Genomic DNA, 24,483 nt, shown 5'->3' on the forward strand with positions numbered 1-24,483 from the left:
ACCATGAAATCAAGGAAAAACTGGACGACACACAATTTTTCCCCAAATAATTTCTTCTCTATTTTAAAGGAGGAGAGGGAAGAGACAAAATTGGAGACCTGCCAAGCTTCCCAGGAAGTCAGAACCTAAAGATCAGGGAGATTCTTCTCACCTCCCAAGCAGCAGTTCACTGGCCACAAGCAAGTCCTTGCCCTGCTGAGACGAGGCTAAGGCAGGGCTCTGCCTCCTACCTTCTGCTCTGTGTTTCCTTCCTGCTCCCTGAGGAGAGTATTAACTGGGGTTAGAGACGCTGAAGGGCTGGCTCAATGGGTTTGGAAGACTTATTCCACTTAGCAAGAGAGAACTAGATTAGTTTAAAAATAATACATCCTGTGAAGACCAGGCATGGGGTGCACACCTTCAAGCCCAGTACTCTTTAATTACAGGGAGGCAGAGGCAGGTGGAGCTCTGTGAGTTTCAGGACGGCCAGAGCTACATAATAGAGAAACCCTATCTGAAGAAGAAAAAGAGGAAGAAGAGGAGGAAGAAGTTATCCTCTGTAACCTACAAATTCCATACAGTAGGCATGCATAAGAATGCCTAAATTGCCATATGTTTGTATGGTTTAAGTGATATAATGCCCTAATGGCCGCCATTATAGTACACAATACTATAAGGTATAGTATAGTATATTGCCATGTATAGTAGAAAACTTTAATGGCCACCAATCACTGTGCAAGTGGCACACTACCACTCCCAATCAGATGGAGTCTGTCTCTACCTTCATCACCTGGGCTGGCCTTGCCACCTTCTGATACACAGAATACAGAATACAGAAGGGACGGCATCATGAGAGTTACAGAGTAGAGGCAGCTGTCACAGCAACTGACAATGCCTGCTCTTCGTGCTCCTCAACTGTTATGCTGGCCATGAGCCCACGAGGAGGAAACTGAGGCTGGAAATTGCAGTTGGCAGCTAACACTCAAAACCAATGACTGGCCACACTAGTAGGTCATCCGGGATCTTCCAAGCCCAGTGACCCTGAAGCTATTACACCCACTTCCTGAGTCTGTTCCTATATATTATTCAGGGTTCTCTAGAGTCACAGAACTTACAGAATGTTTCTGTATATTAAAGGAATTTGTTGTGATGACTTACAGTCTTAGTCCAACTACTCCAAAAATGGTCAGCTGTGGATAAGAAGTCCAAGAATCTACTAGCTGCTCAGGCCCACCAGGCTAGCTGTTTCAACTGGTCTTCTCTAGAAGTAGATTCCAACAGGTATGCTGGCAAGTAAATGCAGACAAGTGAAGAAGAGTGAATCTTCCTTCTCCCAGCATCCTTATGTAGGTCTCCAGCAGAGGGTGTGGCCCAGATTAAAGATGTGCACCACCATGCCTGGATCGGGGACTTGTTCTGTCCCAGGCTGACCTTGAACTCAGACATCCCGGGCCTAAGTTTTTCACGACCACTATGCCTCATGATCTCTATGCCAAGACTTACAGTTTTCCAGCCTCAAGATCTGGATCACAGGTGAGCCCTCCAATTCTGGATTGTAGTTCATTCCAGATATAGTCAAGCTGACAACCAGGGAGAGCCATTACAGTTCCCCTCTAAAGACCTACCTAGTCAACCCTCTATATCCCAAGAAATAACATTGTTTTAAGATGCTCAATCAAGCCGGGCAGTGGTGGCGCACGCCTTTAATTCCAGCACCTGGGAGGCAGAGGCAGGTGGATTTCTGAGTTCAAGGCCAGCCTGGTCTACAGAGTGAGTTCCAGGACAGCCAGGACTACACAGAGAGACCCTGTCTCAAAAAACCAAAAAAAAAAAAAAAAAAAAAGATGATCAATCAAGAATGATGATCTCTGTGTGGTGGCACACGCCTACTAAACCATGCAAGATTGGAAGGTGAAGGCAGGAGGATCTGAAACGCAAGGTCATCCTTTGCTACACATGGAGTCCAAGGCCAACAGAGGTGATCAGAGAGCCCCTCTCAAGACAAAGTAAAATACAGCTTGACTGGGTATAGTGTCTCGTGCCTTTAATCCTGGCACTGGGGAATGCAGAAGCCAGCCTAGTCGACATTGTTTGTTCCAAACCACTCAAGGATATCTTGTATTTAAAAGAAAGAAAGAAAAAAATAAAGGAAGAAAGAAAGAAAGAGAGAGAGAGAGAGAAAAGAAAAGGCATATAAACACACATATACACACAGTATTCCTTTCCTAGTCAAGAAATATCACACCTAACCTCTCTGTCAGCCCTGAACCATACAATCTGATATTCTGTATCTAACTCCATTAAATCATTCTTTTTCTCCTAGGCCTAAAAGCCCTAAAGCTCATCTATATTTATGATCTGATTTGAGTTTGGTAGTTTAAATAATTAGATTCTCAAAGCACAGAAATTAATAGCACAAAGAGACAGCCTATAGAATGGAAGATCAATCTTGCTAGCTATACTCTAATAGGGGATTCTAACAGTATATTAATAACTCAAAATCAAACACCAAGAAATCCAACCTATAAGTGTGCAAGTGAACCAGATAATTCTCAAAGAAGTACAAATGGCCAGTAAATGTATGGGGGACATGTTTAGTCATCAAGAGAATGCAATTCAAACTATGAGACTCCATCTCAGCCCAGTCCTAACAGCTATCATCAAGAAAACAAACAAGAGAAGGTAGTGGGGATGTGGGCCGTGTAGGAACTCACAACTGGGGATGCAAATTACTGAGGCCACTAAGAGAATCAGTATGAAAGTTCCTCTGATGCCTAGAAATAGAACTGTCACATGATCCAGCCATACAACTGAGTATATACCCAAAGGAATCTAAGTTTGAATACCACAGAGATGACCTGCATGCCCATGTTTACTATAGCACTATTCCAAGTACCCAAGGAGAATCAACTGAGGCGTCCATAAACGAAGAAACATGATACACACACACACACATACAGTGGAATTCTATTCGGCCATAAAAAAGAACGAAATTATACCATCTGCGGGAAATGGGTCAGACTATGAAACTCTTGTGCAGTGTAAGTCACATTCAGAAAAGATCTTGCATGTTTTCTCATGTGTGGCATCAAGGTTTTTTTTTGTTGTTGCTCTGCTTTGTATTTTTTTAATGTGTATGACACAAAAGCAGAAGAGGAGAGGGTGAGACTACCTGGGGGACAGGAACTAATTTCCAAAGGAAAACAAACGAGGGTAATGTGGGGAAAGAACAGGTATTCCGTATTTTATCAAGCACGGATCTACATATAAACACTGGTGGGTTTCACCTCCACATCTCCACGTACGAATATCAGTGTAGTTGGATCACACCCCCTCCCAGGACCTTCCCTTTCCCTCTGACTCCCCCCAGCCCCCAACCCCAGGCCTAGAAACAGGATGATTTGAGAAGGAATAATGTTTCTAAAACAAAAAATGAGGCAACCCGGGACTTTACACATTCTTGGATAGCCTGTTCTTTTGCTACCTAAGGGCCATTAAAACTCCTCAAAAAGTATGCAGAGTAATTTCTCTTCTGACCTCTTCCTCTGAAAATGCCTTTGCCTAACACCAGATCTAACACTATTAACCAATAAACTGGATACTTACCAACCTGACTCAGCATCCAGCGTGGAACCTGTCAGGAGTCAAACACAACAGTGTGGAGCTTGTTCCTGTTTTGCTTCTTGTTGTTTGAGACAGACTCTTCATAGAGCTGGCTGTCCTGAAACTCCTTATATAGACCAAGCTGACCTTGAACATACATTGATCCATGAGATTAAAGGTGTGTGCTACCACACCCAAGAGGAGTGTGTGTGTGTGTGTGTGTGTGTGTGTGTGTGTGTGTGTGTGTTTAACCACTTCATAGCCTAGTGAGTTAATATGCAAGTCGGAGCAGATGTCTCATTAACATCACAGTTTAACCACAAATCTCACATTTGAATTCATTAAACACACTGAATCATGCAAAAGGGTGGTCCACAGCCTCAGTCATCAAGGGCTGTCCTGAAAGCTTGGCTTGACGATACAGGTCTCCAATTCCAGGTACCTGAGAGGCTGAAAAGGAGGATCCCAGGTGACGGCTGCCTAGGGTACAGAGATCTGTTCTAGGGAGCAATTACTGAAACAAGTATTTGGTGACTACAGAAGCTCAGATCCAGGTGACTTCTGAGTAGTCAAGGTCCCCGGCTTTATAAACTAGAGTCAGGCCAACATATTCAGGTTGTATACTGTGCTTTGCCTTGTAAAGAGGCTATCCAGGAAGAGGATCGCATTGCTATTTATCTTGATCATGTGTCCCTTTAGGTCCCGTTAAAGCTATTTCTGGGTTAAGCCCATGAACTTGCACCTCACCCTACTGACCTTTTCCTGAGCGTCCCTGGCTAGCACTGAAGAACTTGATCCGAGATGGCATCAGAAAGTCAAGCCACTAGGTTTTACTGTATGAAGCACAGATGGTTGGTATGTTCACCAAGCCTCTGCAGGTATGGTGTTGCCAATTAAAAACTCAGAAGGAGAAATCTGTCTTGTGTTTTCATGTGTGAGTGTGTGTGTTGTGTGCGGAAGCCAGGAGCCACGTCCAGTGTCTTTCTCAATCGCTCTCGCTCTCCCTCTTGTTTTCAAAAACATCACCCACTGAAACTGGAGCTCAGCAACTGGCTAGACTAACTGGCCAGAACCACACCCCCTCCCCACCTCCCGAGACCCTAAGAACCAGCAACAGTCGGGGCTCTCTGCTTGGGTCTCCCAAGCCAAGATCCTGAACTGAGTTACAGATTCTTCTCTTTGGCTACTGGAGTGCTACAAAGCAGAGCTTGTAGCAAGAAGAGAGCAGGAGTTTACAGTGCACCAGGCAGCCTTACTCACACTTCCACTGCTTTTATGTTTTGTTTACCCCTACATTTAGTTTATGTTGCTATAGTGTATACATCTTTTCAAGTTGTCCCAAATCCCTTCTTCTCTGCCCAGCTCCAAGGCTGTGACTGAACCCAGGGCTTTGATATATGCTAGGCAAGCTTACTGTCACCGAGCTACATCCCAATTCATGCATGTATGTATGCATGCATATATGTATGTATCTATGTATGTAGTAGCTATCTATCTATCTATCTATCTATCTGTCTATGGCAGGACCTCATATAGCCCATACTGGCCTCAAGCTCCTTATGCAGCAAGGATTGCCCTTGAATCCTGATTATCCTGCCTCATCTTTCCAAGGGCTATGATAATGGGTATGTGTCACCACCACTGGTTTCCTTTTACCCGCTATTATTTTGAGATCGAGGTCTTACTAAGTTGCCGAGGCTGGCCTCAAACTTGCAATGCTCTTGCCTCAGACTCTCAAGTACCTAGACTATATAGTAATGTACCACACCTGCTTGGGAAAACATTTATTATCTTGGGCCATACAAAGGCATTATCAAGCTCTCCAAATCCTCAATGTCTAAAGGGTTTGTTTCTGAGATGTGAATCTAGGAGTTGCCAGAATGCTGCCTCTGCTTAGGAGATGAGCCCTTCCTCTCCGCCTCCCACTCCATCTTTATCTTGCCCCACAGCACTCTGTTTTTCTACACACCATCTTTTTGGTAATACACAGGCTTTCAAAAACATGAAAAGTGGGCCTAGAGGGATGGCTCGGTTTGTAAAGAGCCTGCTGTACAGACATGAGGATCTGGGTGCATTCGGATCTCCGGCATCCACTGGAGCCACCTACAGAGATTGAAGGATCCCAGGGGCTTTCTAGCCACCTAGTTCAGCCAAACACTGAGCTCCAATTTCAGTGGGTGATGCTGTCTTTTTTGTTTGTTTGTTTGTTTTTGTTTTTGTTTTTCGAGACAGAGTTTCTCTGTGTAGCCCTGGCTATCCTGGAACTCACTCTGTAGACCAGGCTGGCCTCGAACTCAGAAATCAGCCTGCCTCTGCCTCCCAAGTGCTGGGATTAAAGGCGTGGGCCACCACCGCCCCGCTGATGCCGTCTTTAAAAAGGGTGGTGTGCCCTTCCCCCAGCCTTGAGCAGGCCTGAAAGACCTTGTTTACCAAAACAGACCAAGTGATAGGATCTAGGTGGAGTTGCCCACCTTGGCTGCAAGGAACTTAGAAGAACTGCCCCTGGGCTTGTCTTGAGATATCTCTGGCCGTGACCCTGAGAATGAATTATCCTACCCATCTCCGGCTTAAACCAGAAAGCGTTTGGAGGGGCCTTTCCCTTTAAATTGAGAGCTGAACATTTAAGCATTGAGCCTTGATCAGAGACCTTTGTCTTGGCTTCATCTCTTTTCACCCTCCGTCCCCCTTTCATTCCCAGCCTCTCTTTCAGGTGAACCCAGTTCATCTGGCAGCTACTGGGTGGAAAGCCAAGTAGGTGTGACAGATCCACGCCTTTAATCCTAGCCTTCAGAAGCAGACAGATCTCTGTGAGTTCCAGGCCAGCCTGGTCTACAATAGTGAGTTCTAGGACAACCAAAGCTACATAGTGAGACCCTGTCTTGAAAACAACCAAACAAACTAGGTGGAGAGTGACTCGGCACACAGACACACAGACACACACACACACAGGTACACACTCACTCATGAACACATTAACAGCCAGCCAGGGGTAGCACACGACTTTAATCCCAGAACTTGAAAGGCAGAGGCAGGCAGATCTCTGAACTTGAATCCAGCCTGCTCTACAGAGTGAGTTCCAGGATAGACAAAGCTACACAGAGAATCCCAGACTGGGGTGAAGGGAGAAAAAGACGGAAAAACAGAAAAAAAGAGGCAAGTTAATTATAAAACGTGATGAAATTCTTAAATGTCCCAATATTAGTATTAGAGCACACATGTTAATCAAGCCAGACTAGTTTTTAAAACTGTATTCCTCTTTTTTTTTCTTTTTTTTTTTTTTTGGTTTTTCGAGACAGGGTTTCTCTGTATAGCCCGGGCTGTCCTGGAACTCACTCTGTAGACCAGGCTGACCTCGAACTCAGAAATCCGCCTGCCTCTGCCTCCCAAGTGCTGGGATTAAAGGTGTGCGCCACCACTGCCCGGCTTAAAACTGCATTCCTAAAATGCAACACTGTTAGGTGGCTTTTAAAATTTAATGAAAAAAAATAAAACTAAAAATTCATCAATTAAAATTCCTTCTTGCTGCTATTCCATCAAATAAACACACACCAAGACAGAAGACATTATCAGCGCTCTCAAGATATGCTTTTCGTTTTCTTTGTAGTACTGGGGGCTCAGCACAGAGCCTCACAGAGCTCACTCCTCCTCCTATGTCCACCTTCAGTCCTCAAAAGACTTCTTTCAATGGAGTTTTAAGTATGCTTGCAGAGAATTAAATAAAATGAGCCTGACCAAGATACTTTCTCCTTCTGCCCCCAAACTGAAAGTTAAATTAAAGCCAATACAGAAAACTCATCAGCATATTGTCTCTAGAGTCTGGGATCCAGAACTGGGCTCGCAGGAGTAACTAAGCAGAAACCCAAAGTTGGAGGCTATGAGGTAATATTAATGAAAGCATTGGACAAATGCCAGATTTAAAAGGGGGGATGGGTGACATTAAGCACCTAAAAAAATATCACCTGCAGTCAGAAAGGTACATCAGGAATCCAGATGGTTCCAAAGGGGGATCCAACTAGGTCAGATGTCAACGACAAAAATCTATCGGTAACTAAGCAACAGGCTCTGATACCTGTGTACTTTCTTCAGTAGGCTTTGTTTTACCTGGTAGTGAGAGTCAGATGTTAATTGTTATGAAAAGGGAAATCAAAACCCCAAAGAACCATCTCTGCCCTTGACCAACTCCAGGGCACACCGAAGAATTAGCTGCCTGACACTGGTTGAGGCAGAAGCTTGAATTTGATCATGGACCATAAAATAGACCTCCGAGGAAGTCCTGATAGCCTAGCCTTGTTATAAAAGAGAATGAGAATACTGTTCCAATTCTTGGTGAGGCGAGCAGCCAACTTCTTACTAAGTACAACCAGCAAGTGAGGCTTAGGAACAACGCTGCCCTGAGCTTTGCTCAGAACTTCTCCAAACCAGGAAGTGTGAGCCTCCTACTCATCCTTCCCACATCTGAGCCCCTGCGCTCCCCAGGGCGCCCCACAGAAGGGGACATGACCTAAATCCATCAGCTATTTTATTCTGGCCCATTTGTTTCCTCACAAACTCTACAAAGAAAGAGCTACTGCTCCAAAGAAATCTGCTTTGAAATCCAAACGCAACTTCCTTTCCACACTTCGTCCTCCTCACCCTTCAAAAGCAGTTGCTTGGCGGCATTGCAGGGAACAAACAAGTGGGAAGTCCCTGTCTGCATCTGCCCTTCTGGCTCTCTGAGTCTCATACCCTCACAGACCAGACAAGCCCCACACTCCCTTCTGTCCACAGACAGATCCAGATAGCCCTCCATCAACTCCTCCAGTATCTCTAGGCCACCTCACCCTACTCTACTTGGTTTTCCACTGATTAAACAAATGGTGAATCCCAGCACTTGGGAGGCAGAAACAGTCGTATTTCTGAGTTTGAGGCCAGCCTGGTCTACAGAGTGAGTTCCAGGACAGCCAGGGCTACACAGAGAAACCCTGTCTCGGAAAAAAAAAAAAAAAAAAGTGAACTAGAGGTTAGGAGTTTTCTAAAAAACACCAACAACTAGAAACAGAACAAGAATAAAAACTTGTTTAGATACTCATGTACTTCTTTGTGTTCTGGGTCTCCCAGCACAGTAATGTTTGGAGCACTGCTTCTGTCAGGTCTAGGACACTGGTCTCATTACTCAGCAGCTCCTTTCTCCCTGTGGCTTAAGCTCTGAGCAGATGTGCAGCTATCTTCAGGGACTACTTTCAAGAAGACTGGCCTGCTTTACATGCACAAGGATGCTCCTTGTGCATCCACAGAATTACCTCTTCCTAAATACACCCATGTTATCTGAACAACCTCTTTTCTAGTGCTGCTTTATCTTGGTTTCTGGAATCTGCTGGGGATCTCCAAGGCCTTCGAAGGAACAACAGGCCTCAGAACAGAAAAGCTCCATTTCTCAGTGAGCAGTCTTTCGTGCTTACGAGAAAACACTGCCAGAGTGTTTTGGGCTTCTTTATGAAATCACCTCACTGTCCTGATGGGATGTGAGTACAGCTGTCCTTCCACCCAGCTCAAGTCCACGTGCCATCCCTAGGACAGATGGGATAGCCACCTCCGATACTGCTCTCTTTTTCCCCCTTACAGGGCAAGTGGACGTAGGGAGAGTACCAGAAAGCCACCTGTACTTGGTGGGATCCCTACCTTGCTCAAGGACAATGGCACAGGCTATCCAACATAACTCCTATAACTCTACCTTCTGGGCAGGCCCCCTTGTACATATGGCCACTACTCAATTAGTTCACTATCTTCCTTAAAAGGAAAGCTGTAGGAAAAAAATCTTTTCTGTATCTGAGTGTAGACTATGCAGCTAACCCTTAATAGTAAATATTACCTGAATCTTTAATCTGCAACACAGAATATTAACTTGGAAGTGGTGGAAGGAGATTTGAGGTGTGAAGGGTTTAGGAACTAAGCTGTGTGGTATCCTCTAATAAATAGGGCTTTGAGAAGACACAGGCGTGCCAGGCCTCCTTTAGAGCTCCAAGGGAGGGGAGGGAACAGGTCTGATGACTGTAATATAGCTGCCCTTGATGGTGAGGGACAATAAATTCTCAAAGAGTGACAGAGCAACCTCAGACTCTTCCACTTCCTCTTTGTACCCAAGCCCCTTTCCTGCCTCCCTTCAGAGAAATCCAGGCTCCTTTGCTCCATTGGTTATGTTAGTCTGGGAAGGTGGCCATCCCTTCTTGTAGGGCACTTCTGCCTTTGCAGGGAATGTCCGTACCCAGCTTAGCACAGTAGGACTTCTCAGAGCTCTGTAGTCACCTCACAGGCTTCTCTCAATAGTCCAATGGAATCTCTCCAATGGAGATTTCAGCAAATGATGCAAGGCCAGGCCAACTCTAGCATCCCTACTCTCTGAGTCTGTTCAGAAAACTCTAAGCAAACATCCGTCTCTCTGGTAATAGACAAGCCTCTGACAACTGTAATCCCTAGTCACTTCCAAGTGAACAGAGAGGACTTTAGTGGCAAGAGCCATAATTCTTTCTTTTCCTCCAAGTGATGAAGGCTTCTACTAAAAGGAGCAGAGTCAGAAAGCTAATAATACTGACTAAGCAAGTGGGGCAAAGGCATCCTGCCCAGACAGATAAAACTCATGAAAGATGGCACCGAAAAGAAGCACTGGACAGAAGCCGTGTGCTGAGAGAGGGGTTACAGGGACCCAGAGAAAAGAAATTCAGACGGCACAGGAGGGGAGCCTCCACAAGTAGCCTCAAGTTTTCTGACATTGTCGGTACACATTTCTTATTTCGTTTCATCCATACAACTTAAGGAAATACAAAGAAAGAGAAAAGGTCTTTAACCTGATGGAACATGGGAGTGAGATTACTGAATATACTGACTTAGAAACTACTTATGTTTTACCCAGCACAACATGTTCATAAACAAGCATTTCATCTTAAAACATCACCATCCTAGATCCGTTTTTATTTTTCAATTATCTATGTAAAGGTTTTGCTAAATACAATGATAGACATGTCTACTATAAACATTAATTCCCATCATCCACACACTCTTCCACACTGCCTCCAAACTGATAATCTGAATTAATTTAAATATCAAAGATTACTTTTTAATATTTTGCAATTTTACATACATATGCTATTGACTCGCAAATGCTTACAAATAAAAACAAAACAAAAACACAGGCCAGCAAGTGACCGTTAAATGAACTTAACTCAAAGCCACTTTCACAGAGGCTGTGCTACCATCTTGGAAAGGTGGGAAAATATGATACTAGCATTAGAGACCCCATTTCCTGACAGGGTAAACGAAGGCACTTCGTTTAATCAACTTGCCAGGGGGTTAAAATAGCTGGAAAGAGAAACCAATTCTCCTTCCACTAAACTTAAGCACTCTAGTGGGTGGCTAAAAATGGGACCCACTTGGGAGCCGCGGGGGGTAAATAAAGGCTACTAGTTTTAGAACCAGGATAGGGAGGAGGGGGGTGCCACTTGATGCTCCCGACCGTGAGCCGGTCTCTCCCAAGAAAGCGTCCCCCCCGCAGGCCCAAAGATGCACCCACCCGCTTTGGGCTCAGACCCCTTGGATGCCGCTAGCCAAGCAGGAAAGCTCAGGGAAAGGACCGAGCTGCCTGGGAGAACCGAGTGGACCTCGGGGCCGGCGTGAAGCCCGCGGGCCCAGGACATCATCTGCTCCAAGCCGAGCGGCGCGGGGCCGGCGGCAGGAAGGATGCTGCGCCGCCGCACACCTGCGGGAGCCTCCCGCGCGCTCCCACCCGCCTCGGGCGCCCGAGCTCGGCCGCGCTAGGCCGGTGCGACGCGGCGCCGTGCCCGAGGCTGCGCTGGGCGAGGCCGCCCTCCTCCCGGATCCCGTCCAAACGGCGTCACCTGTGCCGGGTCCCGGGACGACTCCCGCGGGCGGCGGCTGCGCGGGGCCGGGAGAGCGCAGCGGGGCTCACAGGCGCCTGGTCATCCAGCCCGGCCCGAGGGCTGCGCCGGCTGGAGCCACGCGCGAGATGCTCGCGGGAAGCCGGGGGAGCCTGGAGGAGCTGTCGCCGAGGCTCGCGCTGCCGCCGCGCCCGCCCGGACTGCGGGCTCGGGTTACCGCAGAGCGGCTCCTTAAAGGGGCCGCGGCCGCTCGGACTGAGCTGGCGCTCGCCGCGGCTCCGACCCCAGGCCAGAGTGGGCGGGGCCCGGAGGCCGCGCGTGGGGCCCACCTCCCGGCGCTGGAACTTGGATCTCGGCCGGTGCTCGGAGGCGCGAGCTTCGGCGGTGGGGTGCGATGGAACCCTGAGAGCTCACACCTCGGCTCGGGTGCAGTGTGCGGTTCGAGGGCTTTCCCAGCAAGTCACAGACCTCACGAGTGGGGAGAAGTATGTGAGTCCTCCCCAGCGGCCGTCAGCGCCCCAGCTCGCCACGTAGCCAAAACCCCTTTTCAATGGTGAATTCTGCCTTATATGCCCCAACGCTGTGCAAAAGATCGGCATGGTTTGCTTTATAGAGAAGGGGATGAAAGGGCAACTGATGCTTTTTTTTTTCCTGCCACGTCTGACACGGCCAAAGTCGAGCTCCGCCCCGTTCTGGTTTGAGGCTGCAGGTGCGTGCCAAGCCGGCTAGGAGGCACGTGTGTGGAAGAGGCGTGATGTCTCAGAGCAGCCTCTTCCCAAACCCCTGGAGAACACCCTTAAAGGACTGCAAGCAGTCGGTAGCTCCTGCTTAGCATGCCCAATGCCCTGGATTCGATTTCAACGTAACAAAAACGGGTACACTAGCAATCCATCTATATCCGGGACCCCTCTACAGTCAGGATGTTTAAAGAGGACTAGACTGTTTTGGATTTGTTGTTTATTTAATACTGGCTGAGTATCCCAAATTGCCAAGTCTATAAACTCTGCTTTCTGACATGCTGTATTAACGAGATTGAATTACCTGGAATAAAACTAAATAATGCAGGGGTACATACAAGATATGTAATTTGCAAAAAGCAATCACAAGTCCTATTTTTGGAAATATAAATTTCACATAAATTGAATCACTTGGAAAGTCCACCATTAATGACATAGGGCAGTTGTTTGTGAGAAATGCCTACCAATAAAGCTTACATATTTGACCTAATATGTATACACACAGGGACACATCTGCTACTGATTTAGGCCAGAAAAAATGCACATATAACCTCACACCTCATCTGTATTTATATTCAACGTGGAAAGCAATAGAGCTGAAATCTTATTTATTAGAACCTGGAGTTCTTTCTAGCGGCGCTGTCTTCAGCTAACTAACAGAGCTAGCCGAGCTCACTGAAGCTCAGTTCATCTATAGAAATGGAACAATTCAGTTATTTCTGAAAGCCCCCGGTCTAGGCAGAGCCACAGAGAAAAAAAAACCTCAATCATCTACATGGTCAGAAAAACAGCCAGGAAGACCATGCAGATAGTTCCCCATGTTCTGCCCAAGAGTCTCCGAATTCCAGGGCAACAGTGCTATGGCCACGCCTGTTTTGTCACAGATATTTCCCAACTTGCATAGCCCCTGATTGTTTTGCTTTACTCCATAGCTGCTTCATGTACTCATGTGTTCGTCTCATAACTGTGTGGGCATGTGATGGTTATAGGCAGATATCTACACGGTCCGCTCAGATAGGACAAATTTGACAGTGCTATCTCAGGACTGTCTGTCATCTGCAGGCACTTATCCTAGCTCTTCGCTGTTGGTCAGTTGCTCTGTTCTCTCCTGATAAATGCACCATCATTACCCTTAACATCTACAATTCTCGAACTCCAACAGGAATTAACCAGACAAGCCATGTAGACCTATGGAAATACACTGTGGAAATATGAATTAAAAATAAAATAAAAAATTCTCTTAAATGCTGCAAATTTCCCTGATGAATTAGTTTCAGAGAAAAATCCTTACAGTTCTAAATAAAGGTGATTGAAAAATTGAGACTAAAAACTACTTTGTTTTTTAAACTAACGATGGAGCTCAGGAAAACTTGTTCAGTTCTCTTCTTGCTGTTAGAGAGATGGAGCCTACATGATACCACACATACTGATCAGAAAGTCTGGGTTAGAGCTGGAAACCTGTCTCAGAGGCAAAGCCCTTGCCTGGCATGCGCAAGGCCTTGGGTTCATCTACAGGATGGGAGGGGAGGTGGAGAGAGAGAGGTGAGAGGGCATTGGTTCAGTTAGTAACAAAAATGAATAACTGTGCTAAGGGTTTTAGTATTTACTTAAAATTACTTTCAACTGTGTTTTTAGGAAGAAACTATTTGAAGATATTTATGTTATCCCTGTAGGGGTAAAATTGTGGATAAGTTTTGAGTTCTTTGTGCTTACGTTATTTTTTTTTCTCTGAATATGTGTATTGCCTTTGTTTACATTTTATTTTTAATAAAAATCTGTGTGTATATATATGAGCCTTCTAAATTTTTCATACACACACAAAATTTTAAAATGTCTCCTAAAGCTTCAGGTAAAAGCCCTGGCCTGCCCACTTCTCACCTAGCCTCAGTCACAATCCTCAAACCCTACTGTGTATTCTATATTTTCTAATACTATTCTATGTTTCTTGATTTTTCAGCTCTAGACATTATTGACTGACATCTTGTCACAGTATTTGAGGATCTGGCTCCCCCAACACCACCACATCCTCGAACACCTACCCCGCCCTTGCTCCCAAATTAGCCTCATCACAATCTATAAACAGTAATTAGGGTTTACATCATCCTGACCGGGTGAACAGAACTCATTGCCAAGTCAAGTACTGTGCCCTCCTGGGGGGGGGGGGGGGGGGAGGTTAATAACTGGCCTGGCTTTTTTTTTTGGCTTTTTAGAACATGTATCTAGCCTAAATGTTACCCAAATTTTTTTATCCATCAAACAAATACTCATCAGTAACATCCTCCAACAGCCAAACGCGTTACTTTGACTCGACTCTCATTTTGCTGAGGCACCAACTCAGCACCTTCCTCAGGAGTCCACAGAAAGCATGCAGCCTGGAAAAATGTCTAGTTCCTGTTCTCCCAGTGGTGTTGAAACAGCTGATGGCTCTACAGTCCCTACAGTTCCTCTCTGACTTCTTTTTTTCTTCCTAAACATTCCCATTATGCTTGCAAGCCTGAAACATCCCAATAATATATCTTAGAATGAGTCTTTTTTTTTATCATTGATTATATTGAACACTAAGGCATTTTTCTCTTATCTACACTTTTTAATTTTTATTCCCCCCACCTTTGGTGAATTCTTGGTAGTCACCTATTAGCATGTCTATTTTATTCTCTAAATTTATTGCCGTTTCCTCCTTTCCTAATCCAGCAACTCACTTAAAAAGCTGGCTGTGCTGGCACACCTGCAATCTCACTGGCTGAGGCAAAGAGGATCCCAGGGGTTCACTGGCCATCTTAGCCAAAAAGGCAAGCTCCTGCTTGAGAGACACTGTCTCAAAAAGGAAGTGAGGCAGAGAGCAGTAAAGACAATCAAGGGCAACCTGACCTCTGACTCCATATGCGTGTACACCTACGCACAGAGGTAACATGCACATTCACACACAGGGTTCTACTTGATCCACCTTCAGCTCCTGTGTCTCAGCTCTTGCCACAATTCCCGAGCCCTTAGGCTTTTCATTTCAATGTCTGAGTGGCTCCAAGAAACCAAGAACATCTGCGCTTTTCTACCTTGACACTTAACTGTATTTTGCAATTAACCTTTAAACTCAGTTCCTTTCTTCCTAATCCAGGCGATGACCTCATCCAATGCTAACTTTATCTCATCCTCACCTTAACCTGTCTTTGCTGTCTCCCCATGCTCCCTGATATCAACTCCACCATACAAGAGCCAGTGAAAATTCTCTTGAGCTCCAGATCTACATTCCCGGTGTGCTCCTACGTTTTCCCAGATCCAATGTCGTAAAATATATAATGCCTTGTCTCTCTTCTCCATCCTCTTCATCCTTCTACCTGCATTCTAACCAGGCCCGACACTGCTCAACTTCCAGGATCAGATGAGATGGGGTGCATTCAGGGTGGGCGTGGCAGTAAACCACGTTCCTCATTCTCTATCTTTCCTTTCTAAGGAGTTGCCATGCCTCTAGTCCATCCACCTCAGAAACTTCAACTGTTGGGGGCCCAATGAGAAAGAGATGGCTGAGTGAGTAAAGGCACTGCTTTCAGGTCTGACAACCTAAATTCAATCCCTGGGACCCACATGGTAAAAGGAGAGAACCGACTCCTGCAAAGTATCCTTTAACCAGTATATGTGCTGGTCTCAAATTCACTATATAGTTGAGAGTGACCTTGAACTTCTGATTCACCTACCAAGTGCTGGGATTATAGGCATGTGCAGGGCTGGGGATTAAACTCAGTACCACCATCACTGCAGGCATGAAATGCTCAGACCTCCCTCTAGCAACTCCTGCAAGTTGCCCTCTGACTTTAACTGGTACATCATTGCCAGTTTTTACATATTTTACTAGCCATGTGACATGAATAGATTTCATGTAGACAAGACCTGAGCTACTGTGGGGATTAAATTGAGTCAATGAGCACCAACCGTTTAGGAAAGAAAGCCAGGCCTGGTAGTATGTTCTCCCAGCTGTTTGGGAGACTGAAACAGAAGAATCACAATTTCTAGGCTACACTATAGAGTGAGTTCAAGACTACTTTCCTGGGTAGCCTTGTGAGAACCAGTCTCAAAATAAAAAGTCAGAAGAGTTGGGGATGTCTCTCAGGAGAGTAGAACTTGGCTACCATGTATGAGGCTGTTACTGTGAAAGAGAAAAGCAGACTATACTCGGTAAACACTGCCAAATGAGACCAAGACTACTGGGCATGCCCTCACTCATTATAAGTCCTGTGAGACTAATTTGTGTCCATTCGTGAATATATCCATTCAGCCAATCAGCCAATGTCTACTAAATATCAATTTATTCTAAAGGTAGATAAATAATAATCCCTGTACTCAGAGTTCCAGGCTAGCAGAAGAGATGAGAACTTAGGGAAAATGGACAACCATGATTAAATGTATAGAATGTTCACAGAAAAGGAGGCTGGAAATCTGGCTCAGTGAATCAAGCGTTTTCTGTGTAAGCATGGAGACTGGAGTTTGGATCTCCTGAGCCTGTATAAATGCAAAGGTGGGTATGGCAAACTGCTCTGAGGATACAGAGAAGGGACCTCACAGCAAGCCTGTTTTCTAGTACTAGTTATTTCAACAAGCTCTGAGTGCAATTCAGACACTCTGCCTCAGAGAATAAGGTGCAGAATGACTGAAGAAGACTCGGATAGCAACTTCAGGACAAACCCATGTCCCACAATCATCCATCCCTACACATGCAAGTACATACACGCACATGTGAAAACTACAAGAAATCACAGAAGAGTTGGTGTTGAACCTAAAAGGCTGACCAGAGAGCATCACTAAGCAAGTACAGTGTACTCAAAGTTATCGAGCCAGGATAATACATGTGAGCCTTAATTGCACAGGAGCTAAATAATGACTGTTTATTCTGACTACTTACAATGTGTCCAGCAACAGTAAGGCAGCATACTACCCTATTTTATAAATGAAAAGCCTAAATAAATAAATAAATAAATAAATAAATAAATAAATAATGTGACTTACAGAAGCCAAGCAACAGTTCCAGAGATCAAGCAGTGGGTAGGAACACCTCAGATCTTTCAACATAACCAGTTCCCAATAGGAGAATCAGGACATCTTAAAGAAGAGAATGGTTAGAACTTGGACTTTAAGCCCAAAGGCCAGGCAGATGTGAAGAAAGGAGTCTCCAGAAAGAAGAGAAATGTGTAAACCCACAGACGCACGGAGGGACTCAGCATGTTCCCAAGAACCCCCAGAACCAGGAATATACAACATACACTTATAGAAACAGCAGCAGAAGCCAAGGCCACTCAGGCCCTGAGAGATTATGAAAAATAAATTATGCCACAATAAATTATGTAGACTCTGCTCGGGAGAGGAGAAGGCAGTGGAGGGTTTTAAGCAACAGAATGAGGAGATCAAAGCCTGAGAAGGAGAAGGCAGGGCACCCTGCTATGAGGCAGCAAGGGCTTAGGTGACAAAATGACATGCCGATGACCTTAGAAAAGAGAACCTTCAAGTTAGTCTCCTGGGCTACACACAACTATAATAACTAGGTTTATTATAGGGACTGAAGAACTTAGGTTAGTGTCTGATGCTGTAATTCAATAAATGGTGGGGTTGTACTAACTTGTTTATTGATGTTACTGTTGTGATATTAATAATACCAAGACCCAGCTTCTGTCTTCTTGAAGGAAGGACATGTTAAATACACTCACTGGTGTTATTTTACTTAATGTCATTTAAAAATGAAACCAGTGCTAAGTTTTGTTTGTTCAGCCTTCTGTAGGTCAACCTGCATCAAATGGCAAAGCTTCAGAACCACAAAGCAGATACTTAGGAATGTCGTGATATTAAGGGTTCGGTTGACCAAATACATCTTGCAACCTACTGTATGTCTCACAATGAATTGATTGTGGTACACACTCAAGTATGTACACACACACACACACACTCATAAGTTAGTAAAATATGATCTCCTTTTAGGAAATCGACTCATTTAGCTGTTCCATCCCCAATTCTTACCTTACAGGGTCTCACTGTGTGGCTCTAGCCCAGAACTTACTGTGTAGACCAGGCTGGCCTCGAATTCTGAAGCGCTGAGATTTAAGACATGAAGCGCCATGCTTGGCCCCTGGCCTTTTCTCCCATTTACAACACACACTTATCCCTTAGTTGTTTACAACTGTGATCTTGGTTCCTTTGCACTCATCTTGTAGGAGTGGAGTCACCAAGGTAAAGCTAAAATCAGACGTCTGGAAAACTGAACGTTTTAAGAATTTTACAAGAGCTGGGTGATTAATTCCTCAGGTCCCCTTTACAGAATTCCTCCTGTCCCCTTTCCAAAGCTAGCTAGCTAGCTATCACTATTTTCCTTCAAGTTACATTAATAGTACCTAAACTCAACAAATATTCTTTTTTTTTTTCCAGACAGGGTTTCTCTGTATAGTCCTGGCTGTCCTGGAACTCACTCTGTAGACCAGGCTGGCCTCGAACTCAGAAATCTGCCTGCCTCTGCCTCCCAAGTGCTGGGATTAAAGGCATGCACCACCACCGTCTGGCCTCAACAAATATTCTTAAAAGGACCAGATAGGAAATAGCTCAGGGTTCGTGGGCCAGGTGGTCAGTTACTTGAACCTAAAAGACAGTATAATTTAATGTGTATGGGTGCCAATAAAACTTTATTTACCAACAACAGGTGGCAAGCCTTCTGTCCTGCCCTGTTCTTCACATTGTAGTTGGAGAATGCTATTTCTAAATGTCACTCCTCTGTTTAAATATGAAATGGCTTCCCGTTGATTGCCCTTAGGATAAAGGTCAAATTTCTTAATTAGATAAACAAATTACCTCTATTAGACCTCCTTTCTTAACCACTTCTGCGTTAACTCACTTTTTCATCAATATCTAGTTACTTTAAAATCGCCACATTCCAAGTTTTCTCTTCCTTCTACTCAACCGTAGGTATTGCTCTGGAAGCTTAGCCTTCTTTCTCATACAGCACATTCACCACCACCTCCTCTTCCTCACCCCCAGCTCAATCGATGCCACTCATGTGTATTACATGTCCCACATTAAACACTTCCTCCCCCCAGGAAGCCTTCAGTGACTTCTCTCAAGCTCTAGGTCTGGTGAGACTTCTGGTTCATAGGATGAATCTCCTATTAATCAGAATCTCTATGGGACTATTGCTGTACTCCCAAGCACATGGATTTTCTTCTTTCTCTCTTTCTTTCTCTTTCTCTTCCTCTCTTTCTTTCTTCCTTTCTCTTTCTTTCTTTCTTTCTTTCTTTCTTTCTTTCTTTCTTTTTTAACTTAAGAGTGGGGAATGAAAGGGAGTGGGGAGTATTCTGAAGATGAAGATGGAAGGGGTTCCTGGAGGCGAGGTAGCAGATAAACTGGGATTTCTTGGTCTCTTTCTTTTTAACCAAGGTCGCTGCTAAAGCAGCTGATGCTTGCTGCTTTGGTTTGCTGGGAGATTTAGTAAACACACATCCCAAGCTATCCGGATACTGGGACCAATACTAAGCAAATTTGGTCACTTTCCTCTGAATGGTCTTGGCTTGCACTTCTGACCAACACCCCCGATTTAACTATCATATGGTAGGCATATTCTGTGCTCCAGGGCTTCATTTACTTCATTCAGCTCTCCCAATAAAACTACAGACTACTGGTTGTTCTTCTCATTTTACAGCGATAAACCTAATACTGGAAGCAGCGGCCTGCAGAGGAGCCGAGATACAGGGGAGAAGTCTGGCTCTCTGGAGCTCCTGGCTACCTCTCACTCCTTTGCAGTATGCAGGACCATATCCATTTCCACCTATGTGGGTACATAATTCTTCTATGGCTCTGCCACAAGTTTCAACTTAAACTTTATAGGCAGTGTGGTTGCATACAGCATTGTTATCCACAAAGCATTGGCCAAGTACTGTTCAGGTGTCATAACACGCGAGTTTCACAGACCTACATTTTCTAGAAAGGTTATATCTACTTTGCAGATGAGGAAATACCAGTACAAAGAAGCCACTGGGGAAGAGATATTCCCCAATGGTGCCCACTTGTTATTGCAGCACTCCGGAAGCTGAGGCAAGAGGATCTCAAGCTCAAGGCCTATATACCAAGGCCTTATCTCAAAATCAAAGGAAAACGTGTTTAACTGTGATCCAAGTCCCACACTTGGTAATAGTCCATACACCTGGGTACAAAGAAAAACTATGACTGTGCAAAGCACTCCTGGGTCCTCAGTGTGTCATGTGTGGTAAAGCTCAGGTTTTAATAATCCTTTATAGAAGATAAAGAAGGATATATTTATTGTTTATTGCTTTCTGATAAGCTATCATAAGCTTAGTGGCTTCAAACAACTACAAATTCTATGAATCTGTAATGGACTGGACTTAGAGATTTTTCCTGTTTTCAAATGGACTCAACCGTGCATTGACAGCTCCAAACTCACTGGGGACTTGATGGTCCAAGATGGTCTTTCAGGTGATCAGGACCAGTTCCTACAGATGCTGTGGGCCCTTCCCTGGAGAGCTGATTCTTAGTTTACCTTGCCCTGACCATCTTGTTTTGTGTTTTTGTTTTTGTTTTTGTTTTTGTTTTTCGAGACAGGGTTTCTCTGCATAGCCCGGGCTGTCCTGGAACTCACTCTGTAGACCAGGCTGGCTTCAAACTCAGAAATCCGCCTGCCTCTGCCTCCCAAATGCTGGGATTAAAGGCATGCATCACCACAACTTAATAGTTGTGGAACAAGGAATCCACGAGGTCAGGCAACTTCCGCTGCTGGCCCATCTGACAGCTGCTGCTGGGTTCAGTTGGGCATCTTTCTCCATGTCACCTCCCATCCTGCAGAGGCTCACCCAGGTTTCTTCCCATGACAGCAGGAGCTTTTCAAGAGAGTAGAAAACCAAGTCCCTGAAGGTCTAGCCCAGAATTTCTATACCATTGCTTGTGCTGCATTGCCCAGCCTCCTGGGCAACCTAGCCACAAGAAGGTGGAAACCTGAATTTCATTTCTTGCTAGGTAAGAAAAGCCATTTGCAATCCAGCACTTGGGAGGCAGAGGCAGGTGGATTTCTGAGTTCGAGAGTTCAAGGCTAGCCCGGTCTACAGAGTGAGTTCCAGGACAGCCAGGGCTACACAGAGAAACCCTGTCTCGAAAAACCAAACCAAAAAGAAAAAAAAAAAAAAAAGAAGCCATTTGCAAAGGGAAATATGAAGACGGATGGACAGAGTTTGTGACTACTTATTGCAATCTGCCATAAGAGAGGCACACATTTCTGGAGAAAGAAAATAATCTGTTTGAGACATGTTATAGTTGAGGTCTCTCCTTTGGTAAATCTAGGTAAAGCATCCCAGTATCTACAATATGATGTAGAACATAAGAGAGAATCCTGCTGGGGTGTTTACATTCAGTAACTATCTTTATTTATGGAGAGTGCAGGGTTTTGAGTAAACAAATGCACACTCCCACATAGTTCTCATAAAGGCTAACAAAGAGATCCAGCCAATCTCTCAGATCAACCAATATTTATGTGAATTCTTCCTTCACATAATTCATCTTTATCTCCAAGGGAAACTATCTGTGGTCCTGATCGACTCTCTGTGGCTAGCTCAAGTATTTGTGGAAGTGTCCAGCCTTTTCTGTATATACAGATAAGATTACTTATGGTCTTAGTTAGGGTTGCCATTGGTATGACTGAAACACCATGACCAAAACAACTTGAAAAGGAAAGGATTTATTTCAGCTTACACATCCAGATAACAGAGCATCACTGAGGGAAGTCAGGGCAGGAACTCAAACAGGGCAGGAACCTGGAGGCAGGAGCTGATGCAGAGGCCATGGAAGGATGGAAGGGTGCTGCTTACTGGCTTGCACCTCATGGCTTGCCTTTTTATAGGATCCAGGACCACCAGCCCGGGAATGGCATCACTCACAATGGGTTGGGACCCGCCCCCCCACCCCAACTCCCCTATTAATCACTAATTTTAAAAATGCCTTACAGCCTATGCTCACTAGTGTTGTGTCAACTTTACACAAACTGAAGTCATCTGAGAGGAGGGAACCTCAATTAAGAAGATGAGATTGGGTTGTAGGCAGGCGTGTAAAGCATTTCCTTAATTAGTGATTGACGGGGGTGGAGGGGGGGAGACTCAGTTCAGTGTGGGTGGTGCCATCTCTGGGCTGGTGGTCCTGGGTTCTTTAAGAAAATAGGCTGAGCAAGCCAGGAGAAGTAGGCCAGTAAGCCGCACTCTTCCATGGCCTCTGCATCAGCTCCTGCCTCCAGGTTCCAGCCCTGTTTGCGTTCCTGTCCTGGCTTTGATCAGTGATAAACAGTGATGAGGAAGCATAGGCCTAATACGTTTCCTTTCCACATGGCTTTGGTCACGGTGTTTCATTGCAGCAATAGAAACTCTAACTAGGGGGGCTGGAGAGATGGCTCAGCGGTTAAGAGCACTGACTGCTCTTCCAGAGGTCCTGAGTTCAAATCCCAGCAACCACATGGTAGCTCACAACCACCCATAATGAGATTCGATGCCCTCTTCTGGTGTGTCTGAAGACAGCTATAGTGTACTCATAAATAAAATAAATAAATCTTTAAAAAAAAAAAAAAGAAACTCTAACTAGGACAAAGCCAGATCTTACAGAGGCTTGAGATTCCCACCTTTCAGATAACTCTAGCTTTTGTCAAGTTGACGTAAAACCAGCCAGCACACTTATGAAATGAGAACCTATAAACAGAAAGGAAAGTACTCAGTCCTCTCTCCCAATCCAATATGAAAGTGTAGAACAGGAATAGAATCAATCAAAAATAAAAACTTGAATTTTAAAAAATTGAAAAATAAATTTTAATGGTTTAAAACACAGTAGTTAAAAGTATTTTATTTTGTTTTGCATGGGTTTTTTTTTTTTTCCATCCCAAAGACTATCCCTTGAGCGTGCTAAGAGAACTGAGGCTACCCCGGATTCAGTGTCTCCGGGCCATCCTTATGACCTTCTCTCATCACTGGGAGAGATTGTGAACAAAGTTCACTTGTCCACTTAACCAGATGGCTCTGCCCCCAAAAGGAACATTACTGCTTTCCATCTTCTTGCCCAGAATCCCTTAACTAGGAGGTATTAAGTTCATTTCACAGGAAGAAAAACTAGAACCCAGACGAACAATAATGTCCCAAGCCATGTTCATTTGTAATAAAAATAAATTACTAATCCTCTATTGCCTATATCCCCACTGCCCTTTTCCCATGAAGAGAGTATTTAAAGTATCATGTTTCTCTTGGAGGTGGTGGTGGCATAAGACCCTGGGGCTTCCAGAGATGACACTCCTACCCAAATTCTCACAGGTCACCTACAACTGCAGCACAAGATAAATGGCTCATTTCCTGGAGAATCAGAGGATCCGAGCAGAGTGTGGAAATCAACGAAGACCAGAAATGCCTTAATCTCGGGTCTAGGGAAAAGCTCTACCCAAGTAGGGATGGTGTAGCAAGTGAGCAGCTTGAATGGGTAAAAAGCTCAGCACCAGTAAGACTTATCAAGGCCAAGCAGGCTCAACTGGATTCCTCACTACCTGCTATTCAAACACCCTAACGGAAGACACATTGACTCCAATTCTGGTTAGAGTTCACGCTGTTTTCTTTTTTCAAATTGGCAAAAGGGCAGAAACCAGGATGAGTAAGGAAGATGGGCAAATCTGGGAGGAGCAGAGGAAGGGGGTGTGATCAAAACACCTTGTGTGAAAGTCTCAAGAACTAACAAAAACATTGCTTTTGTTGTTGTTTTAAAGTGTGTGTGTGTGGGGGGGGGGGCGGGGAGCAGGCAGGAATCTCTTGTTCTTCTATGAAAAGCCTCAAATGCCTTAAAAAAAAAAAAAAAAAAAAAAAAGCTCTCCTCCAGCCAAACAAAATGCCCTAAAAGAAGAAGGACAAGAGGAAGCAGGAGGCCCTGGCCCTCAGCATCATAAAGAACAGGGGGCTGAAGAGGTGGTGAGTTGGTGAGTTCTCTGTTTGAGAAAAAGCCTAAGAACTCCGGCACTGGACATTCAGCCCATAAGAGACTTGTATGCTTTGTCAAATGGCCCGGTGACTCGAGCTACAGCATCAAAGGGCCATCCTCTATAAGTGGCTCAAAGTACCTCCTGCCAGTTCACCTGGGCCCTGGGCCAGCAAACAGCTACCCAGCTGCTTAACCTTGCCCACAGCTACAGGCCAGAGACTAACTAAGCAAAAGAAGCAATAGCTGCTGGCCTGAGCTGAGAAGAAAGCTGCTGGCAAGGGGATGGATGTCCTTTGAGCAGGAGTCAATACAGTCACCAGCTTTGTGGAGAA

The 24,483-nt window shown here is 44.9% G+C and overlaps 1 protein-coding gene across 2 annotated transcripts in view; it reads right to left on the minus strand.

The window, feature by feature from the left end:
* The window catches only part of LOC114608236 (transmembrane protein 56), a 53,292-nt gene extending 41,286 nt beyond the window's left edge, over positions 1–12,006 (minus strand). Inside the window, exon 1 of one of the 2 annotated variants that reach the window (XM_028752187.1) lies at positions 11,919–12,006. The gene's annotated coding sequence lies outside the window, so the exon portion shown is untranslated. Of the gene's footprint in view, positions 1–11,450; positions 11,536–11,918 lie in introns of those variants that run through there. The other variant, XM_028752188.1, reaches the window with a different exon arrangement.
* Positions 12,007–24,483: the final 12,477 nt, after the last annotated feature.

This window comes from Grammomys surdaster, unplaced genomic scaffold (genome assembly GCF_004785775.1).
Source record: "Grammomys surdaster isolate TR1022 unplaced genomic scaffold, NIH_TR_1.0 125881, whole genome shotgun sequence".
NCBI classification, from domain to species: domain Eukaryota; kingdom Metazoa; phylum Chordata; class Mammalia; order Rodentia; family Muridae; genus Grammomys; species Grammomys surdaster.